The following is a 19416-nucleotide window of genomic DNA, read 5'->3' on the forward strand; positions in this document are numbered from 1 at the left end:
AACGTGTTAGAAATTAAACCGATTTGGAGAGAACACCACACTAACTTAACATGTAGATTGAATCAATAAAAGAGAGAAAAAGAGAGAGAATTCTTATTTCTTTTCAGATTAAACTAAATGGGAGGAGGTGGTTACCTTTATATACAACTAGGTAACCTCCTTACTAAGATAAGGGATTAACATGATAAACAGTAAGATAGAGGATGATCAGGATAAACATCAAGATAGAGGATGATCAGGATAAACATCAAGATAGAAGGTTATCAGGATAAATACCAAGATTAGGATAACACATATCAATGGTGGGCATCCACATAAGCCCATGGATTTCATAACATTTTTTATATATTGAAAAAATAATAGTTGAAAGCTAATTGGCCGGAAAAGGGGTAAAAGTGTAAAACTAGAAAACTGAAAGGCCTAGAATGTCCTCACTAAGATTCCACATGGACCGTTTATTTCAAACAAAAGTACTTTATTATAGGTAGTTTTCCTCTTTCATTTACTTCAAAATTCTGGAAATAAATTGTTAATGTGATGGAGGTTGTAGAGGAACAGTCTTCGTGGTGCATTGGTAGAAGTGAAATGGATTTTTGGTCGTCAAACTAGATGGGGGGAGTTAATTTTTCTTGTTTCAAATATATGTGGATGAATGTTATTCCTATAAAAATTAGCGTGTTCACTTGGAAACTTTGGAATGGAGTGGTACTAGTTGATGAAGGCATTCAAGCTATTCGTATTCCCATAGTTTCAAAATGTCGTTGTTGTACATGTTCATCATCAGAAGGGCTAGATCATTTATTTGTCATTGGAGATCTTGCTAGAAAGGTATGGTGTCATTTTGCAGCTATTTTTGGAGTGAACTTCGGTGGAGTGTCTACAGTTAAGTAGACTTTTTTGCATTGGTACAGTCACTGCAAAAAATCTTCTCTTTGTGGTTTTCTAAAAAAATTAACGTCTTCCTTAATTGTTTGGGAAATATGGTTAGCTCGTAACAAAATGTTATATGAAGAAGTTCCTATTTATTTTATGGCGGTGATTGAGAGAATTTCCAAATGGATGAAGAGGTTGTCAATTTTTTCTCATCATAAAATTCCATCTTTTACAGAGAAGCTTTCTTTGCATCCCTTGGCAGTAGGAGACATACCGGTTACTCATAAAGCTCCAATTGTAGTTATTTGGAAAAATCCGCCTGTTGGATATTTCAAGCTTAACTCCGACGGCTCGTCGCTTAATAATCCCGGTCAATGTGGAGGAGAAGGCATTACACGAAATCATCATGGTATGTTTTGTAAATCATTCTTATTTTCTTTTGGTCATGGTTCTAATACTAAGGCTAAACTTCTAGCTGTTATGGAAGGTTTAAACATATGCTTACAACATAATTTTAAGCCATTAATTGTTGAAGTGGATTCCCAAATTATTCTTGGTTGGTTTTAGAGATGGCGAATGATTTGAATACTACTTTTCTCTATGTATTGGGTTAACTAGTATTACCCCCTAGACAGGGAAATTAGTGTCTTCTCCCCAAGTATACAAAAAAAAAAATCAATTTGGATTGACTGTGTTTTTGGTGTAGAGAAATCCTAATTGGCTCATCTAGTAAGGGGTTACCCCCTTGTATTTAGAGAGGATAATTGTGTAGCAAATACTCTAGCACAGTGTGCAACGTTAATAGTCTTGCTAGGAAAGCTAAAGGTTGCTATATTCTGGACAAGATGGGTATGGGTCATTTTAGAGTTTAAACTAGATTTTGGACCCGGACATACGCCCGGGATCTATTAAATATTTTGTGGGCTGAAAATGCTTTACAAAATGTCTCACACACATTTTCGAATCAGAATATATTTTTATTGAAAATAAACCGAAATACATTAATGACCAACGATTATGGTGCATAAGTATTTGGAAACTAATTAAGAGATCAAATTGAGATAGCCTCATCACTTTGTGGTTTAGGATATTAATCCGTAATTTTCAGATAGAATTATCTTAAACTCGATCTATCTTGTATAATAGTTTTATTATATTTATGGTCATTTAGCGGCAAATTTTCGAATCGGAATATATTTTTATTGAAAATAAACCAAATACGTTAATGAGCGTGATTATGATGCATAAGTACTTGGAAACCAAGGGATCAAATTGAGATAGCCTATTCACTTTTGTGGTTTAGGATATTAATCTATAATTTTCAAATAGAATTATATTAAACTCGATCTATTTTGTATAATAGTTTTCTTAGATTTATGGTGATTTAGTGCAAATTTTTTTAATCGAGAATATATTTTTATTGAAAATAAAACCGAAATACGTTAAATGAACAACAATTATGGTGCATAAGTACTTGGAAACTAAGGGATCAAATTGAGATATTCTATTCACTTTGTGGTTTAGAATATTAATCTGTAATTTTCAAATAAAATTATTTTAAACTCGATCTAGCTTGTATAATAGTTTTATTAGATTTATGGTGATTTAGCGGTAAATCATCACCGTTAAAACTTACGTACTAATGTGTACAAATCACTAAAACAGATTGATTGTTTCCATATCCTCAAATAATACACTACTCCCACTTGAAAAGATTTATCATATGAGCGTGTCCTACTTAACGGGTGCCATTATATTAAATTATTCTAAAAAATATTAGCAACTATGCATAGTTATGAGATATGAAAATTATATTAATTACTCATTTAAATTTCTTGCACCACTCTCTATAAAAATGAAGCACCAAATCTTGATAAAACTAATCGATTTTTTTTTTTTTTTATTGTTAGGTTTAATAATTGAAGTTTTGTGAGAATGCCCAATCTTGGTAAGATAATATTGAAGATACTTGAATAGCAAGGTATTCCCAATCACAATAAAAAGAATTATAATAAACAATACTTAAAATACAAAACTATATTTGTCGAGACATTTATCCCCTCTACATAAAATACAAATATGTTTTAGGGTTATTAGTTCAATGCATTTGCACCAAGTTTATAATTTTCCATTAATTATTCTTTGAGGTTAGTTTAATATAGTATGTTGCATCCCGTTTCTAATTTCTCATTAATTATTCTTTGAAGTTAGTACAATGCAGTTGCATCAAGTTTTCGATTTTCCGTTAATTATTATTTTGAGGTTAGTACGGTGCGCAATTACATCCACTTTATGATTTCCGTTAGTTATTAATTAAAGTTAATTCAGTACGTACAATTGCATCCAGTTTTTTATGTTTCGTTAATTAGTCTTTGAGATTAGTTCATTGTATTTGCATCCAGGTTCCAATCTCCCGTTAATTACTCTTTGAGGTTAGTTCAATATATTTGCATCCAGGTTTACGATTTCCCATTAATTATTTTTCTAGGTTAGTTCGATAGTTTACAATTTCTATACAGTTTGCATACATGTAAGAGTCTATTTTTATAAACTCACTTTCGTTTTGGGTTCATAATTACTTGTAATTACTCATATGAGAAGGCTAAAAAGTGGATATTTATGCCTTGAGGTCAAGTCGCGATGCGATTACATCCGACTTAGATTTCTAGTTAACCATTTTTTTATGTTATTTCAATGCATTTGCATCCAATTTTTGATTTCCGTTAGTTAATCTCTCGATTTTAGTTTAATGCAATTGCATCCAGGTTTTAGTTTTCCATTAATTATTCTTTTGAGGTTAGTTCAATGCATTTGCATATAATTTTAGATTTTATGTTAATTGTTATTTGAGGTTAGTTCAATGCATTTGCATCAAGTTTCGATTTAGGTTAATTATTTTTTTGAGGTTAGTTCAATGCAGCTTACATCAAATTTATAATTTTCCGTTAATTATTCATTTATGTTAGTTGGTGTAGTTTCATCTATTTTTTAATGTTTCATTAATTAGTCTTTGAGATTAGTTCATTGCATTTGGATCCAGTTTCCGATTTTCATTAATAACTCTTTAAGGTTAGTTCAATACATCGCAGATCTAGTTTCGATTATTTATGCTTTGAGGTTAGTTCGATATAATTATATCCAGGTTTTTTATTTTCCGTTAACTATTCTTTTTGAGGTTATTTCAATGCATTTGTATTTAGTTTTCAATTTCCCACCAATTATTTTATGAGGTTAGTTCAATGCACGGTTCATTCGTTTTTTGATTTTATGTTAATTATTTTTTGAGTTAAGTTCAATGCATTCGCATTCAGTTTCCGGTTTTCCATTAATTATTATTTGAGGTTTGTTTGATGTATTTGCATACTATTTCCGATTTTCCAATAAATATTTTTCAAGGATTTGCATTCAATTTCTAATTATCCGTTAGTTATTTTCTCAATCATTAGTTTAATGCAATTTGCATAAAGGTTATGATTTCCCATTAATTACTCCTTGAGCTCGGTTATGTATTTGAATCTAGTTTCCAATTTCCTTATAATTATCAATGTGGTGTGTAATACCAACTTCTACTGATCCATCTGTAGTGTCATTGAAAACATGACATAAAAAGTAAATTATACTTAATTTACTATGTGGGATCATCGAAGATTATCTAGTTTTCGATTTCTCGTTAATTATTCTTTAAATTATGCATGACTCACTATGTGGAATCTTCAAAAATTATCTACAAATGGGTGTTGTTTATATTAATTATTCTAAAAATATTTGCAAATATGCATAACTATTATATATTAATATTATATTGATCACTCAACCAAATTTCTTATAACGTGAAAACCTCACTCTCCATTAAAAAAAATAACTCACCTTTGATAAAATTCTTCAACTTCATTTTTTTGTTTAATAATAGAAGTTTGATTGAATTTTTGTGAGATTGCCTAATAAGGCGAAGTTCATATATATTGAAGCTATTTGAATAGCAAGGAGTTCCCAATCATACGGAAAGAGATAAGATAAACATCATTTTAAATGCAAAACTATACTTATCGAGACATTCCCACAACATATAACCCAACTATGTTTTGAGGTTAGTTTAATGCATTTGTATTTAGTTTCTGATTTTTTGTTATTTATATTTTGAGGTTAGTTCAATGCAGTTGCATCCAATTTCCAATTCCCATTATTTATTTTTGAGATCGGTTTAATGCAGATTACATCCAGTTTCGATTGATCGTTAATTATTCTTTTTTAGGTTAGTTCAATACATTTGCATCAAATTCCCAATTTTCTATTAATTGTTTTTTGAGGTCGGGCCTAATGCATTTGCATCCAGGTTCGATTTCAGATTAATTATTCGTGAGATTAGTTTGATGTATTTGTATCAAGTTTTCGATTTCTCATGTTTATTATCGATAAAGTTGCATTTGCATCTAGTTTCCGATTCAAGTTAATTATTGTTTGAGGTTAGTTCAATGAGTTTGCATCTAGTTTAGATTTCCGTTAATTATTTCTTGAGGTTTTGCATCCAATATATTTTTGAGATTAGTTCAATGCGATTTGCATCCGGTTTTCGATTTTTCCGTTAATTATTTTTTTAAGATTAGTTCCACGCATTTGCATTATGTTCTCAATTTATAATTAATTTTTTCTTTGAGGTTAGCTCAATCTGATTTGCATCCATTTTTCGATTTCCCATTAATTTAATCTTTGAGGGTTAGCTCAATGCATTTGCATCCAGTTTCTGATTTTTCGACAATTATTTTTTTATGTTAGTTTGATGTATTTGTATCTAAGTTTTGATTTTCTGTTAATTATTTTTTGAGATTAGTTTAATGCAGTTGTATCCATATTCTGATTTTATATTAATTACTTTTTAAGATTAGTTTAATGCTTGCATTTGCATCCAGTTTCCGATTTTCCGTTAAATATTATTTGAGGTTAGTTCGATGCATTTGCATCCAGTTTTCCGTTCTCCATTAATTGTTTTTTGTCGTTAATTTCATTAAATATTATATATATTTTAAAATATTTGTCATTATTGCTTTGCCGTTATTATTATTATTTTTTTATTTTCTATTATATATTTTGTATAATTATTTTTAACTATATTTTGAAGTCATGTTAAGGATATATTCGAAATAAGTCGGTGTTTTATTATAGATACTAAAATTGTATGATTTGTAATAGGAAATTAGTTTATACAAATCACCTATTTTTTAGAATTTTTTTTTTATTTGATTAAATATAAATTAGTTTTTACTAATCACCTATTTTTTAGCAAATTTTTTTTTTTTATTTGATCAAATATATAAGAATTGGAACACTAAAACTCTCCAAATATAAGAATTAGAAATACACTCAAACTCTCCAAATCACCTATTTTTTTAGTAATTTTTTTTAGTATTTCTACAAATCACCTATTTTTTTAGTAATATTTTTTTATTTGATCAAATATATAAGAATTGGAAATACACTCAAACTCTCCAAATATAAGAATTAGAAATACACTCAAACTCTTCAAAGATCTTTCATATTAGAGTGCCACATAAGATAGAAAAAAAAGCTAACTCTCATATTAGAGTGCCACATAGGAGAGAGAAAATCCTTCTTTAAAGGTCTCTCCTTTAGTATATAGATAGTAGATGGCATCTTTATATATATATAATAGCAGTCCCTTTTCAAGCTCATTGGGGCTGTCCACGTAATCAAGGGGATTAAGAAAAAATAGGAGAAAAAATATAGTAAGTAAGAGTCCCAATTAATTATGTTTCTTTTGTATACTAAATCTCTTTTGAAGAGTCCTAATTAATTATGTTTCATGTTTCCTAATCTATACACATCCAAACAAAGAATAATAAGGATTACAGGATAGACTCTCTTCTTCAAGAGTCCTAATTAATTATGTTTCATGTTTCTAATCTATACACATCCAAACAAAGAATAATAAAGATTACAGGAGAGACTCTATTCAAATCAGGAGAAAAAAATTGCTGATAAAAAAGCTAGAGAAATAAGCTACGAGAAAAAAACTAAATAGGAACTAAAAGTCTCAATTCTTGAACTTATAAGTATCCCATATTCTCGAGTTCTTCAATTTACAACTATTGTGCTGATTTCAAAAGTCTTCTTTTTCTACCTCCCCAGTATGTGTTGATTTCAAAAGTCTTTTTTCTTTTGATTTGTGTTTACCATAAAGTTTGGAGTGTTAAGGGAGAAGGTAATGTAGGTCTAACATTAGTACGTCTGAATGTGACTCCCGAGATTGACAAACCATATATTTTACGTATATATACCAACCCTAACTGTTTATTAACTCAGTCTACTTCCTCATCTAGGGAGAATGTTAAGTTATTTATTTTAGTTGTCACTATCTATATACTATCAACATATTTTAGTCTGTTCCATAAGAACGTTAGTAAGTGGATCTAAAGCTTTAATTTAAACTTTACATGTATAGTTTTTGAGCTTTGAACTTCTCTTTCATATGAGCAATTCTTGATCAATAAATTTTTTCAAGTAACTATTTTCATTCACCTAATCCTCATCAACACTGCATTGAACAAACCTCAAAGAAAAATTAATGGGTAACCGGAAAATGGATGTGAGTGCATCGAACTAACCTCAAAGAATAATTAACGGGAAATCAGAGACTGGATGCAACACTGCAATGAACTAACCTCAGAGAATAATTAAAGGGTAACTGGAAATAGGAGACGATCGACTGGATGTAAATGCATCGAACTAATCTCAAAGAGTTATTAATGCAAAATCGGAAAATTGGATGCAAATGCATTGAACCAGCCAACGTCAAAGAATATTAATGTTAATCGGAAACTTGATGCAAATGCATTGAAGAAACCTCAAATAATAGTTAACGCGAATTCGGAAATTGGATGCAACATTGCATTGAACTAACCTAAAAGAATAATTAAGGGAAAATCGAAAATTTGATAAATGCAAATGCATCAAACTAACCTCAAAGAATAATTAGTAGAAAATTGGAAACTGGATGCAACTGTATTGAACTAACGCCAAAAAAAAGTTAACGACAAATCAAAAATTGAATAAAAATGCATTGAACTAATCTCAAAGAATAATTAACGGGAAATCAAAAACTATATGCAACTGCATAAACTAACCTCAAAGAAATAATTAACGGAAAATAAAAAATTGGATGCAAATACATCAAACTATCCTCAAAGAATAACTGACGTGAAATTGGAAACTGGATCCAAATGAATTTAACTAACCTCAAAGAATAATAATTGTGAGAAATTAGAAGTTGGATGCAACTGTATTGAACCAAAGAATAATTAACATGACATCGAAAATTGGATGCAAATCCAGCTAACTAACCTCAAAGAATAATTAATAAGAAATCGGAAACCGGATACAAATGCATCGACTAGCCTCAAAGAATAATTAATGGGAAATCAAAAACTTGATACAAATGCATTGAGCTAACCTCAAAAAATAATTAGTGGGATGAAATTGAAAACTGGATGCAAATGTAATGAACTAACCTCAAAGAATAATTAACGGTAAATCGAAAACTGGATGTGGATGCAACACTGAAATGAACTAACCTCATAGAATAATTAACGGAAAATCGAAAACTGGATGTTACACTGCAATGAACTAACCTCAAAGAATAATTAACGGGAAACCAGGAACTGGATACAAGTGCATTGTACTAATTAACCTCAAAGAATAATTGACAGACAATCGGAAACTGGATGCAAATGCATTCAACAAACCTCAAAGAATAATTAACGAGAACTCGGAAACTGGATACAAATGCATCAAACTAACCTCAAAGAATAATTAACGAGTAATCGAAAACAACATGAAACTGCATCAAACTAACCCCAAAGAAAAATTAACAGAAAATCGAAAAGTGGATGCAACTGCATCAAACTAACCTCAAAGAATAATTAACGGAAAATTGAAAACTAGATGCAACTGCAAGGAACTAATTTTAAAGAATAATTAACAGGAAATCAGAAATTTGATGCAAATGAATGGAACTAACTTCAAGGAATAATTAACGACAAATCGGAAACAGGATGCCAATGCATGGAACTAATCTCAAAGAATCATTCAGGTGTAATCGAAAACTGGATGCGAATGCATCAAACTAACATCAAAGAATAATTAACTGGAAATCGAAAACTAGATGCAAATGTATTGAACTAACCTAAAAAATAATTAACGGAAAATCGGAAACTGGATGCAAATGCATTGAACTAATTAAATTCAAATGATAATTAACTTGAAATAGGAAACTGGATGCAAATGCATTAATCTAACCTTATAAAGTTCTTAACGCGCAATCCAAAACTAAGTGCAAATTCATGGAACTAACCTCAAAGAATAATTAACAAAAATTAAAAAAGGGAAAATCAGAAACTGGATTTAATTGCATTGAACTAACCTCAAAGATGAATTAACAGAAAATAAAAAACTGGATACAAATGCAATGAACTGATCTCAAAAAATATTTAATGGAAAATCAAAAATTAAATGCTAATGCATTGAACTAAACTCAAAACATCGTTGTTTTATGTGTAGTGGAAATGTCTCGACAAGTATATGATTAGGAATGACTTGCTATTCAAGTATATTCAATATGAATTTTGCCTCATTGGGCATTCTCACAAAAAATTTATCAAACTTCTATTATTAAACAACAAAAAGAACTCGAAGGGTTTTTATAAAAGTGCGTTATTATTATTATTTTTTGGAGTATGGTTTTCATGTTGCAAGAAATTTGGATGAGTAACCAATGTAATATTCATATCTCATAAATAGATCTATCTACATAGTTCAAATATTTTTTAGAATAATTTAATATAACGGCACCCGTTCGTAGGACGGGTTCGAAAGCTAGTTATTTTGTAATGGTTGGAACGGATTAAACTAGTCCCCCCATAGGAGGTTTCTTCACGAAAAAAAACTATATATTCCTTTCTTTGCTTTTTTTCAAAAAGTCTTATATTATATATTAGAGTATGCCCGTGTCTATGGCTCACGAGACTAAATGGCGCTTTCTTTGCTACTCTCGACAAGCTGGGTCGCCTTAGCCGGTATAAAGGTCACTGATTGCCTATTATCCATAAGCCCAATAGCATCAATTGGATTAGCCAATTGTGCAGTACTATGTCAAATTTGGAGGCCCAACAATTTATAAGTTCAGCCACAATTGTTAATTTTTAGTTGATTTTTAAGTAGATCTCATGATATTGATTGCACTTAACAAAATTGCACAAACCTACTAAACACTTAGATCTGTAAAGTCATATTTTAATGAGAATGATTACATACCATTAGATAGGGCATTTTGGGCCCCATACTTCCCTATTTTGTTAGATAGATAGATAGATTGTAAATTGCAACATATTAGGCTAAGTCCAATAGTTTGGTGTGTCATCCCACCAAACCACAATAGAATAGTGTATACAGTTATCGGTTTAGCGTTTCCTAACCCAATGGTTATTTTCACAACCGCCAGTGCCTATGACGGATTTTTTTTTTTTTTTTGGACTCTCCAACTGCCATTTCCACAGGCGTGTGGGAAAAAAAAAATAAAAAAAAATGATTTTTTTTGTTTTTTAGACTCTCAACCGCCAGTGCCTATGGCGGATAGGATTTTTTTTTTTTTTTTTTTTTTTTTTGGGACTCTCCAACCGCCGCTTCCACAGGCGTGTGAAAAATATAAATAAAAAAAAAGATTTTTTTTTTTTTTTGGACTCTCCAGCCGCCATTCTCAAAGGCGTGTGGGAAAAAAAATAAATAGATTTCTTTTACCCGCCACTTATAGTGGCGTGTAGACTTGACGCTATCTCGTTAAAACTGACACTATATATAAGTAAACTTATACCAATAGCGTTGGCGGGTTAGCGTTTTGATGCACTATTAGATCAAAATTTCCGTAATATTTGGTGGTTTGACGCACCATTGGACTTAGCCTTAGAATTTAGAATTGTTTGTTAAAACTAGATTGGGTGAGCTTAGAATTTATATCCAATGTGGTTATAGCGTAAGTCATATTCTCTTACGGAAAATTGCAAATCTCTCAAAGCTTTTCAACCACTGAAGCTATATTTGATTTTGTTTTTGCTTCCATAGGTTGTGTTTTTATTAAGTTTGTTAATCTAGGAAATATCTTTGTCTACTTTTCATTGTTTTCAAACTCTAGTTCGATTCTTAATCACCGAATTTGATTCTTGCAAAATTTTCACTGTCCTGTGTTTCTATTTTCTTACGGATGTACAGTAGGAAAGGACTAACCAACTGAAGTATAAGTATTACATTTACTCTGTTGTGAGACACGTACACTTAGTATATTGGACCTAGCGGGATTTCCGAAAGTAAAGCAAATCTGAGCAGGTAAGAAAAGTTGTGGACTTAAACTGATAGTTTTAAATTGAACAAACACAAAGAAAATTGATTTAGAGATGTAGAATGGAGCAGTTGAGGCTGCGAGCTCCCCCAACTAATTGTTTAGAGTTCTTAATCACACATTGGCCTGATTTCCCAAACACAACAAACAAAGAAATAGGATAGGAACACCATATATATATAGTAAAGCAGTTTTGTCAATGTATTCAGGTCAAATGACAAGTAGCTTTGAACTTGAAGGAAGATACATATTTTTCACTAGGATCATCTGATAAATATTTTTCACTCAAACAGGGGGTTTGACTTAAGTTGACTCAAGGAGGGGGTGAAACAATGAAGCCATTTTGAGAAATGCTAATTGCAAGCAGTTCTGGACACAAATGAATTGGCTCCAGTAGCACATGTTGGTCCAGAGGCATGTTCTATCAAAACTCTCCAGTACTACCTTGGGCTGTACATCGGTTGGTTTACGTCTAAATTGGACCCATTTATTGCTTTTAACACTCGACCAAGCCAAGCTGAAAACAAACTAAAGCCGATTTGCTGATCAAGTTGATCTGAGTAGTCATGTTGTAACTTCACAAACAATTTATGTTCCTTGAATGAAGATTATACACAGAACAAATGACAGAAGGTATCAATTCTGTAATAAGTGTTTAGATGCCTAGGAAGATCAACAAGGAATGGGATGAAGGTGCCAACTAGCAAAGTCAGTAAAACTTTGGGGTGATTTTACCAAAAGTCTGGGGCTCGAATCCCGCCAGTATCAAAGAGTTATTGATCTCATTTAAAACAGACTTGCTAATAAACAAAAAAAAATGGAATAACTTATATGACAGATTGACAAAGCTAAAGGTCTAAGTGGTCTAACTACCTAAGCCCAAATCAAGCTTTACCCAATCTTAAAGCCCGTGATTAGGTTAGGCCTGCCCAACTCAATTGACTTTCACGATGGGTGTGTGAACCAGTGTTATCAGACCCAGCCCAGTTTGGCAGTTTGACGCGGTGAACTGGCAACTCGGTCTCTAACCCGGGTTGGATCATTAAGTGGATCATTTTAGTAATTAACCTAGTCCTAACCTAATAAAACCGGTTGGTTTTCTATTAAATCAGTTAAACCGGGGCGATTTTAACTAAACCGGTTCATGAGAAATAAATTCGATAAGAGAGAGGGCTCAAACCATGAGTCAATAAGTCATCGATGGCTCACCAACGTGCCAATTCACTTCTTGTGATTCGAACCAAGGACCTCCAAAATCACTAATAGACAATATTCTACTAGGCTACAATATCAACTTTTGCTATAAAAATTAAACAAGTACATTGTATATATATTTATGGCGGACCAAGTAATGACCCATTAGTCTAACCAGTGACCCACTAGTTGAACTACTAACCCAATGACCCAGCCCCTTCACCGGGTTGACCTCCGGGCTCGGTATAGCATTGGTGTGAACTGTGAAGACTGGAATTTGGATTGAATCCTAGGCTCCTAGCTTGATCCCAAACCAAGATTTTAACCAATAACCACTATAAAACCAACAATAAGCATCAATTTGATTTTGAACTCTCAGGTTCAACATTGTCACTATTCCATATTACGGAACTTTTCATCCAAACCCAAACACTCTCAATATGTATCTAAACGAGTAAACGTTAGGCTAATTACTTGTTACATTGATCCACTCATCCACTGGATGCACCAATGCTTCAAAAACTAGCCTCGCGTAGGTTAATTAGTAGGCGTTCCGTTATTCCCCGCTCGATTAGCCTTTCGCTAAGTTTCAGTTGCACCAAAAATGGCTCCCTGTTTGGTTACTTATGGGGGCCGGTGATGACAGCCTTTGAGCCTAGCCGCCCTAACAACAATACCTCAGTAAGACCTAGAATGTCAGTGGCCGAAGCGAACAAGTCTTTTTCAAGTTCCCTTATAAATGCCTCTCTATTACCTTTCAGTCACCAAATTGGCATGCGTACAAGAACAACTTAGAAGTTAGAACGTATGGAGTTGGATTTCAATACCAATGTTGTCCTAATCCACGCCATTGCCATCTATCTCAACTTTTACCTTTTCGTTTGTAGTATTAATTGCTTTTAAGTAGTATGTAAAAGAAATATTTCACAAATTTGAACAGCACATTTTGTGTCTAAAGACTTAGATACCACAGAAATGATACATATCAATATATCATGACTATTGTGTTCCAATGACATCTTCATCTATATGCCATCTATCCAGTTTACGCTTTTGGATGGTTATGGATGAAATGAAACATTTTTTTTCTAAACTTCCCAGCTAAGGCTACGACTTTCAACTTCTAAAGACATGTTTCCTAGTATAGAAACATATAGCCACTCTGCTATGTTCTTTGGAGTGAACATTTCCCTAAGCACCTCGCGCAATACATGGAAGCAATCCGTGGCGCGAACTGCCAATGTATGGTGGAGAAGTTTATAGGAATACGTACACATTGTGTGTAAGCAATTCAAAGTGAAATCATGTTCCTCAAAAGTTGCGATGCTCTTGAGCCTTGACCAGAGCGTTTTACTGATCAAACCACCCCCACAAGCAAGCAACTTTTAGATATCAAATTGTTTGATTAAATACAATTTCGTGCCTAAAACGAAATAAAATGAGGGTGGGAGTTACCAAACAACAACACTAGTACTTAAATTAGAGTTAAGGTCATAGTCAGCCGGGCAAGCACATCACATCTAACCTTTGTTTGAAAATTAATATATGTTATGAACAATGTTCCCCGGGAAATCTGGCATACCAGTGCAAGAAAAATGCTGCTTATTGTAGTTGTTTGATTGATACATATATCCTCTTTGAAATCTCATTTCTTGCTTCAGAGGCTTTTGACAATGTTACATTGAAAATCAAGTAAACTAGCACATATATTTTAGGAAACAAGTCATATGATATAGAATGTCGCCATTAAACAATAATATGGTCAACTTGGAAATCCTATAATCTCTGAATCTAGCTTCCTTACTCTATGTATGTCATCTAGAATTTGTGTACTTAACTAAAATGCACGTATTCTAGGTGGATGACTGTTATATGAAGATGATTTTATCTCATAAACTAGCCGTTGTGAATAAATTGTAATAGGAAAGGCCGTCTTTAGGACTTTAACAAGATATCTAAAGATTTTTCTATGATAACAATCATTGTAATAGTCACTTTTCAAAATTTGCAACTATATAGCCAATGACCTCCCGTTAGCCTCATGTTAATTATTGAGTTTCGGGGCCAAAAAGTAAGATATTTTCTTTTGGGAATGTAAAATATTTGATTTTTGGTATCATGTTTGTAAGAGTTGAAATACGAAACTGCATGATATGTCTATTTAGCGCGCAACATGAAGTAGAACGAAAACTAAAACATTTTGCGACTACTGTTCTTTGTTTTCCCTTTAATTTCCAATTTCATTTTATTGAAATATTAAGTCTGAAAGCTTTTGGTCTACATCTTGGTGACTCTTGTGTACCAAAATGTAGTTATAACTGGATTGTTAGTTGTTACCAATGAAATTAATAAGGAGTTATGGTCTTTCTTTTTTCTGTTTTTAATATAAACAAATTTAAAGGTTTTTCTTCTTCCTGTTTTAATAGAAACAAATTTAAATGATGATTTTGGACACACTCATAAAAACACTCTCATACTCCAACTTTAAAATAAATAAATAAAATTGTTTTAAACATATTTATATTCCTAAATTATCCTTTTTTTATTAGTCATATCCAAGTCAAAATAATTCATTTATTAGAATATATTAATGACCCAATACTAAACCCTAGATACTTAAAGCTTTTCACTTGTAACTGGAAAAAAAAAAAAGAAAAAGAAAAATGATCTTGATTTCTTGTCCAATAACCTCTTATTTAACAATATTTTTCTCATTAATAAACATGCAAGCGCCCACCTTTGATTTAAATCAACCATACCAAAGTAATGGGGATGAATACCAATCTAATGAGGATGAAAAAAAAAATCAAATCAAATCAAATCAAATCAAATCAAATTTTGATGAATAATAGAGAAGGAAGAAAATTGTCTAAAAAAGTGCATTTTTTTTTTTTTTGGTTCATATTGAAAATATCTCAAATTTGGGAGATATTATTGGATTGAGACTGTTATTAGGGTATGGCAAAAACTTTGGTTAGTTATGTGGTATGGGAGTGTGTTTTATGGGTGTGTCCAAGATCACCCAATTTAAAATTTATTTTTTCCAGTTTTTTTTTCTCTGTTCTTTTTCCCATTTTATACTCACATCCCTCTTTGATGTTTTTCATTGATACTCACATAGTCACATCCCTATAAGGATTGATCAAAATTCAAACTAGCTTGTTAAGATGAACCATAATTATGGGATGCAATTGGTTAACATTATTGTGTAACTATCATGTCAAATCTCAAAAAAAAAAAAATCTCCATTTGAAGAAGTCATTAGTTAAGGACCATACAGATTAAGTTTTATTTAGGCTGGCCCATAATAATAATGTATGTGTGGTAGCATATCTGCCTGATTAATGAAAATAAGATCTTCTAAATTTGTGATATGCTAACACAATACTCTAACCCAATGATAAAGATGTTTTAGATTCCATTAATATTCTCTTAACTCCTCTTTTATCTACTGCAACTTGCTTGTTTTTCCAGAAATATCATGACAACAACTAATGAAGTTTGATTATGCTGTGCTTAGTTTAATTAACCATGCTTTACAATAATACAATCTTTATTAGTTTATTCCCATAATTAGGAGAACATATAAAACTCTTTCAAGATAAAGAAGCATAGACAAATCCCTAACAAGAAAAAAAAAATCCCGGCTGTCTTAATTTCTATGGTTCTGTTTCCCTTCGGAGGATGACTTATCCCATCAACCGTAAAGACAGTAATAATTTCGCTTATCCAACATTTGAAAACCACATTGATTAGCGAAAAAAAAAAAACATTGAAAACCACTAACGTATACAAAAGTGGGCCTATGATAGTATATGAAATCCAATAAATAAATATTTTTAAATGCATCTAAGAAGAGCAATCCAAATCAAGTAAAAACAAGTAAACAGCTACAATAAAACCAAACAAAACCAATGAAATAAGTAAGCAAATTTGAAAACTTTTTAGAGAAGAGAACCTAAACCAAAACGAAATGTAAGCAACGTATTTTGGGAAATTCAACTCTAGTATGATTCTTAATATAAACAAAAATTTTATATGAACAAATTCTTTTGAACAAATCCTCTTGAACAAACTGACGTGGCAAGTATCATGTGCTTTACTGAGCTACAACACTCTTCAAGTTGCAAAACAGTTTAAAAAAAAAAGATTTGATCTCTTTTTTTGTGGCACGTAATCACCATTGTCTCTCTCTCTAGTTTTAGTGCGAGAGAGATAAAAATTAGAGTTACGTAGCAGTTTTTTTTTTTTTTTTTTGGAATATGAGGAGTGTTGGTTTGAGAAGTAAGAGCACATGATGCTTGCCACGCCAGTTTGTTCACGTAGAAAATCTAATATGAAAGCCGTGGTACCAATTTCGACGCCAACTAACCTAGTGGAGACAAAAAGGAAAAACAAATGCCGGATAAAATTATAATTTCTCAAAAGCTAGTAAAGAGGTATTATGTATCAAATAAACGTTTTATAAATTATGACAAAGTAAAATATGAATAGGCAAAATATTAAGAATCGTTTTTTAACTTGGAAACACAATAATTGCATCCTTTGACGTCTGTTGTGCTCCTTAAAATCCTCATCAACACTTACACGCAAACTAGTTTGACCTTAAAAATAAAAGTGTGTTAGAAAGAGGGGGAAAGAGATGATAGAAGATCTGAGCCGCAATGTGACTTAAATAAAGGCCACCTTTTTCTTTACATACTACAAGTGGGTGAGACCGTGATACCCATTAGCTTATTGGAATCTCCCACTTTTTCCAACTTTTTCATTTTTAATATGTATTTTTATAAAATTTTATTTTATTTTCTAGTTGAGCAATTTAAATATTTTAAAAAGTGGTTTCCCTTCTCTATACGGAGAAGGAAGCCTAGTTTCTTGCATTGTCAATGTTGGAGGCTTATTAACCGGCCCACGTTAGTCCCACTTCATTTTGTGTTCCTATACTACCCCCATAGGTTTTATTCATTGGGTCGAAAATGTCCTACTATTTTTCCTTTCGAGTGTTTGGTTGTTTCGACAACTTCACTTTGGATTTAGAGTTCAACCCGACATAACACAACGTTGCATCCTGTCATACATTTTGGACTCCATGATGAGGCCTAATGAGAAAATGATAGGGATAAAATGTCTTCACTTTTGTAGTTAGCTATGGGCGTGTATTATTGGAATAAATAATAACCGTTATAGTGGTAATTGTTGTCGTTATTATGATTATGTTGAAACATTTTACTTTGTAATTAACCGCCATATCGATTAATGCTTTTTTTTCTTTTATTATTATTATTATTATTATTATTATTATTATTATGGTTTCGATTAACGCTTCTACTATCAACAAGTGTTGAATACATATTACTTTAATTTTCATTGAGGCTTTGAGTTGTATGAAGCCAATTTTTAGTAGGAGACTAGGAGTATAACATTTCATCTTTTGACTATAGTCATTTGACCCTAGGTAACAGTTGGAGGTTTGGGCAATGTCTTGGTGATGTACTAGGTTCAACTTTCAGCTTAATCAACTCAAGTAATTAGCAACCATAATTCAATATATACGGAATGAATTATGAAAGATTATGAAGATCTTTTTGTGTCCGATCTTTTTGTGTCAAATTGGTGATGAAATATGAGTTTCTTGTCCACCATCGCCAATCCCTTGTCAAAAGTACTATGTCCTTAGGCTCCATCGGGCTAACATAGACACTGGACGCGACAATGTAATAGATTATGAATTACTTTTTCCGATTTCTAGACAAGTAATAGTAATTACAGTGCAAAAAGTTATTTGATACCATTGCATGAGGTCATTTTGGTCCCAAAGTATCCTTGTGCCATATTGCCATCACTTTGAAATGTGCATTTCTTTGATGAAAATTCAAATTCAATAACTACATAGAAAGAGAAAAGATTGAGGAAATCATAGCGGGGCACCAAGTGAACGTGGCAATTTTGTCACTTACCTTGAAGTTGAGGTATGTGTCCGTCGTTGTGAGGGCAAGTAGGTCCAGATTCTTTTATTCCCTCACGATGCCCCACCTCAACACCAGTCTCAAGTCTCAACTTCAGCCTCAACACTCAACAGCAGTGTCAAATCACAAAACTACCCTTTTCTCCTGTGTAGAGGTGTGAATTTTGTGTGTACGACCTGATGTTGAGCTTGGTAGGAAATGACTGCACTCTTTCTTTAGACAAGAGTTGCCTATTCATAAAATTTATTGGGTAAACTTGAATCAAGCCTTACGCAGTTCATCTCGATCTCAAGTAGATGTTTGAACTGACTTTCCTTATTTGCTCCAAACCGTTGTCAAATGTAGATCCATATTTTGTGCTATCTTAATGATTCATCATTACTCCTGATGTTACAAAGTAAATGTCTCCTTAATTGATGTGTTGACTGAGCTCCAAGATCGCGGTAGATCATTTGCTTTCATATATGGTTGTATCTGATATTTGGGACGACCTACGTCTGGGTCATTGTTACGTCCGTCCTGATGGCTTAGTACGAGCTGTGAAGGTACGACCTGGTGTGTGGACACGTGTGTTGTAGTGATATGAATGTAGAACGGAGGGTACTTACATAGCCCCTTTTATTTTATTTATTCTTTGGACAGTTGTGGTGTGAAAAGAAAAGATAAAATAAAGCTTTCCAATACGTGTCATGCAGCTGGTTCGTTTGAATGGGTTTGGAAAATGTGCGGGAACTGTTAGATTTGATCCATGGGCCCAAATCGCGGCGGTTTGTGGGTGAGGTTATGATTGCTTTTTAGGGGAAGGCAAAACGTTTTGTCAGTTTTTGAGATTTGTGCACCTAAAGGGTTTTTGCGTGTGAAGGTTTTTCATTTGTTCATTCTATCAACACAAAGTAGAGACAAGGCAGAGAGAAAGAAAAACAAAAACCTTTCGAACCTTTCGGCTTCAGGTGCGTCTTCTTTGAACTAAAAAAAAATTGA

At 32.3% G+C, this 19416-nt stretch overlaps 1 long non-coding RNA gene across 2 annotated transcripts; it reads left to right on the forward strand.

The window, feature by feature from the left end:
* The first annotated feature begins 502 nt into the window (after nucleotides 1-502).
* On the forward strand, nucleotides 503-11935 carry LOC147515355 (uncharacterized). 2 transcript variants are annotated; one of them, XR_015213417.1, is made up of 3 exons: nucleotides 503-828; nucleotides 1109-1282; nucleotides 11569-11935. It is a non-coding gene; the product is annotated as an uncharacterized LOC147515355 (long non-coding RNA). The 2 variants fall into 2 exon arrangements; XR_015213418.1 differs by lacking the exon at nucleotides 11569-11935 and having other exon boundaries at nucleotides 1109-1420.
* The last annotated feature ends 7481 nt before the right edge of the window (nucleotides 11936-19416 follow it).

This window comes from Coptis chinensis, chromosome 2 (genome assembly GCF_015680905.1).
Source record: "Coptis chinensis isolate HL-2020 chromosome 2, ASM1568090v1, whole genome shotgun sequence".
NCBI classification, from domain to species: domain Eukaryota; kingdom Viridiplantae; phylum Streptophyta; class Magnoliopsida; order Ranunculales; family Ranunculaceae; genus Coptis; species Coptis chinensis.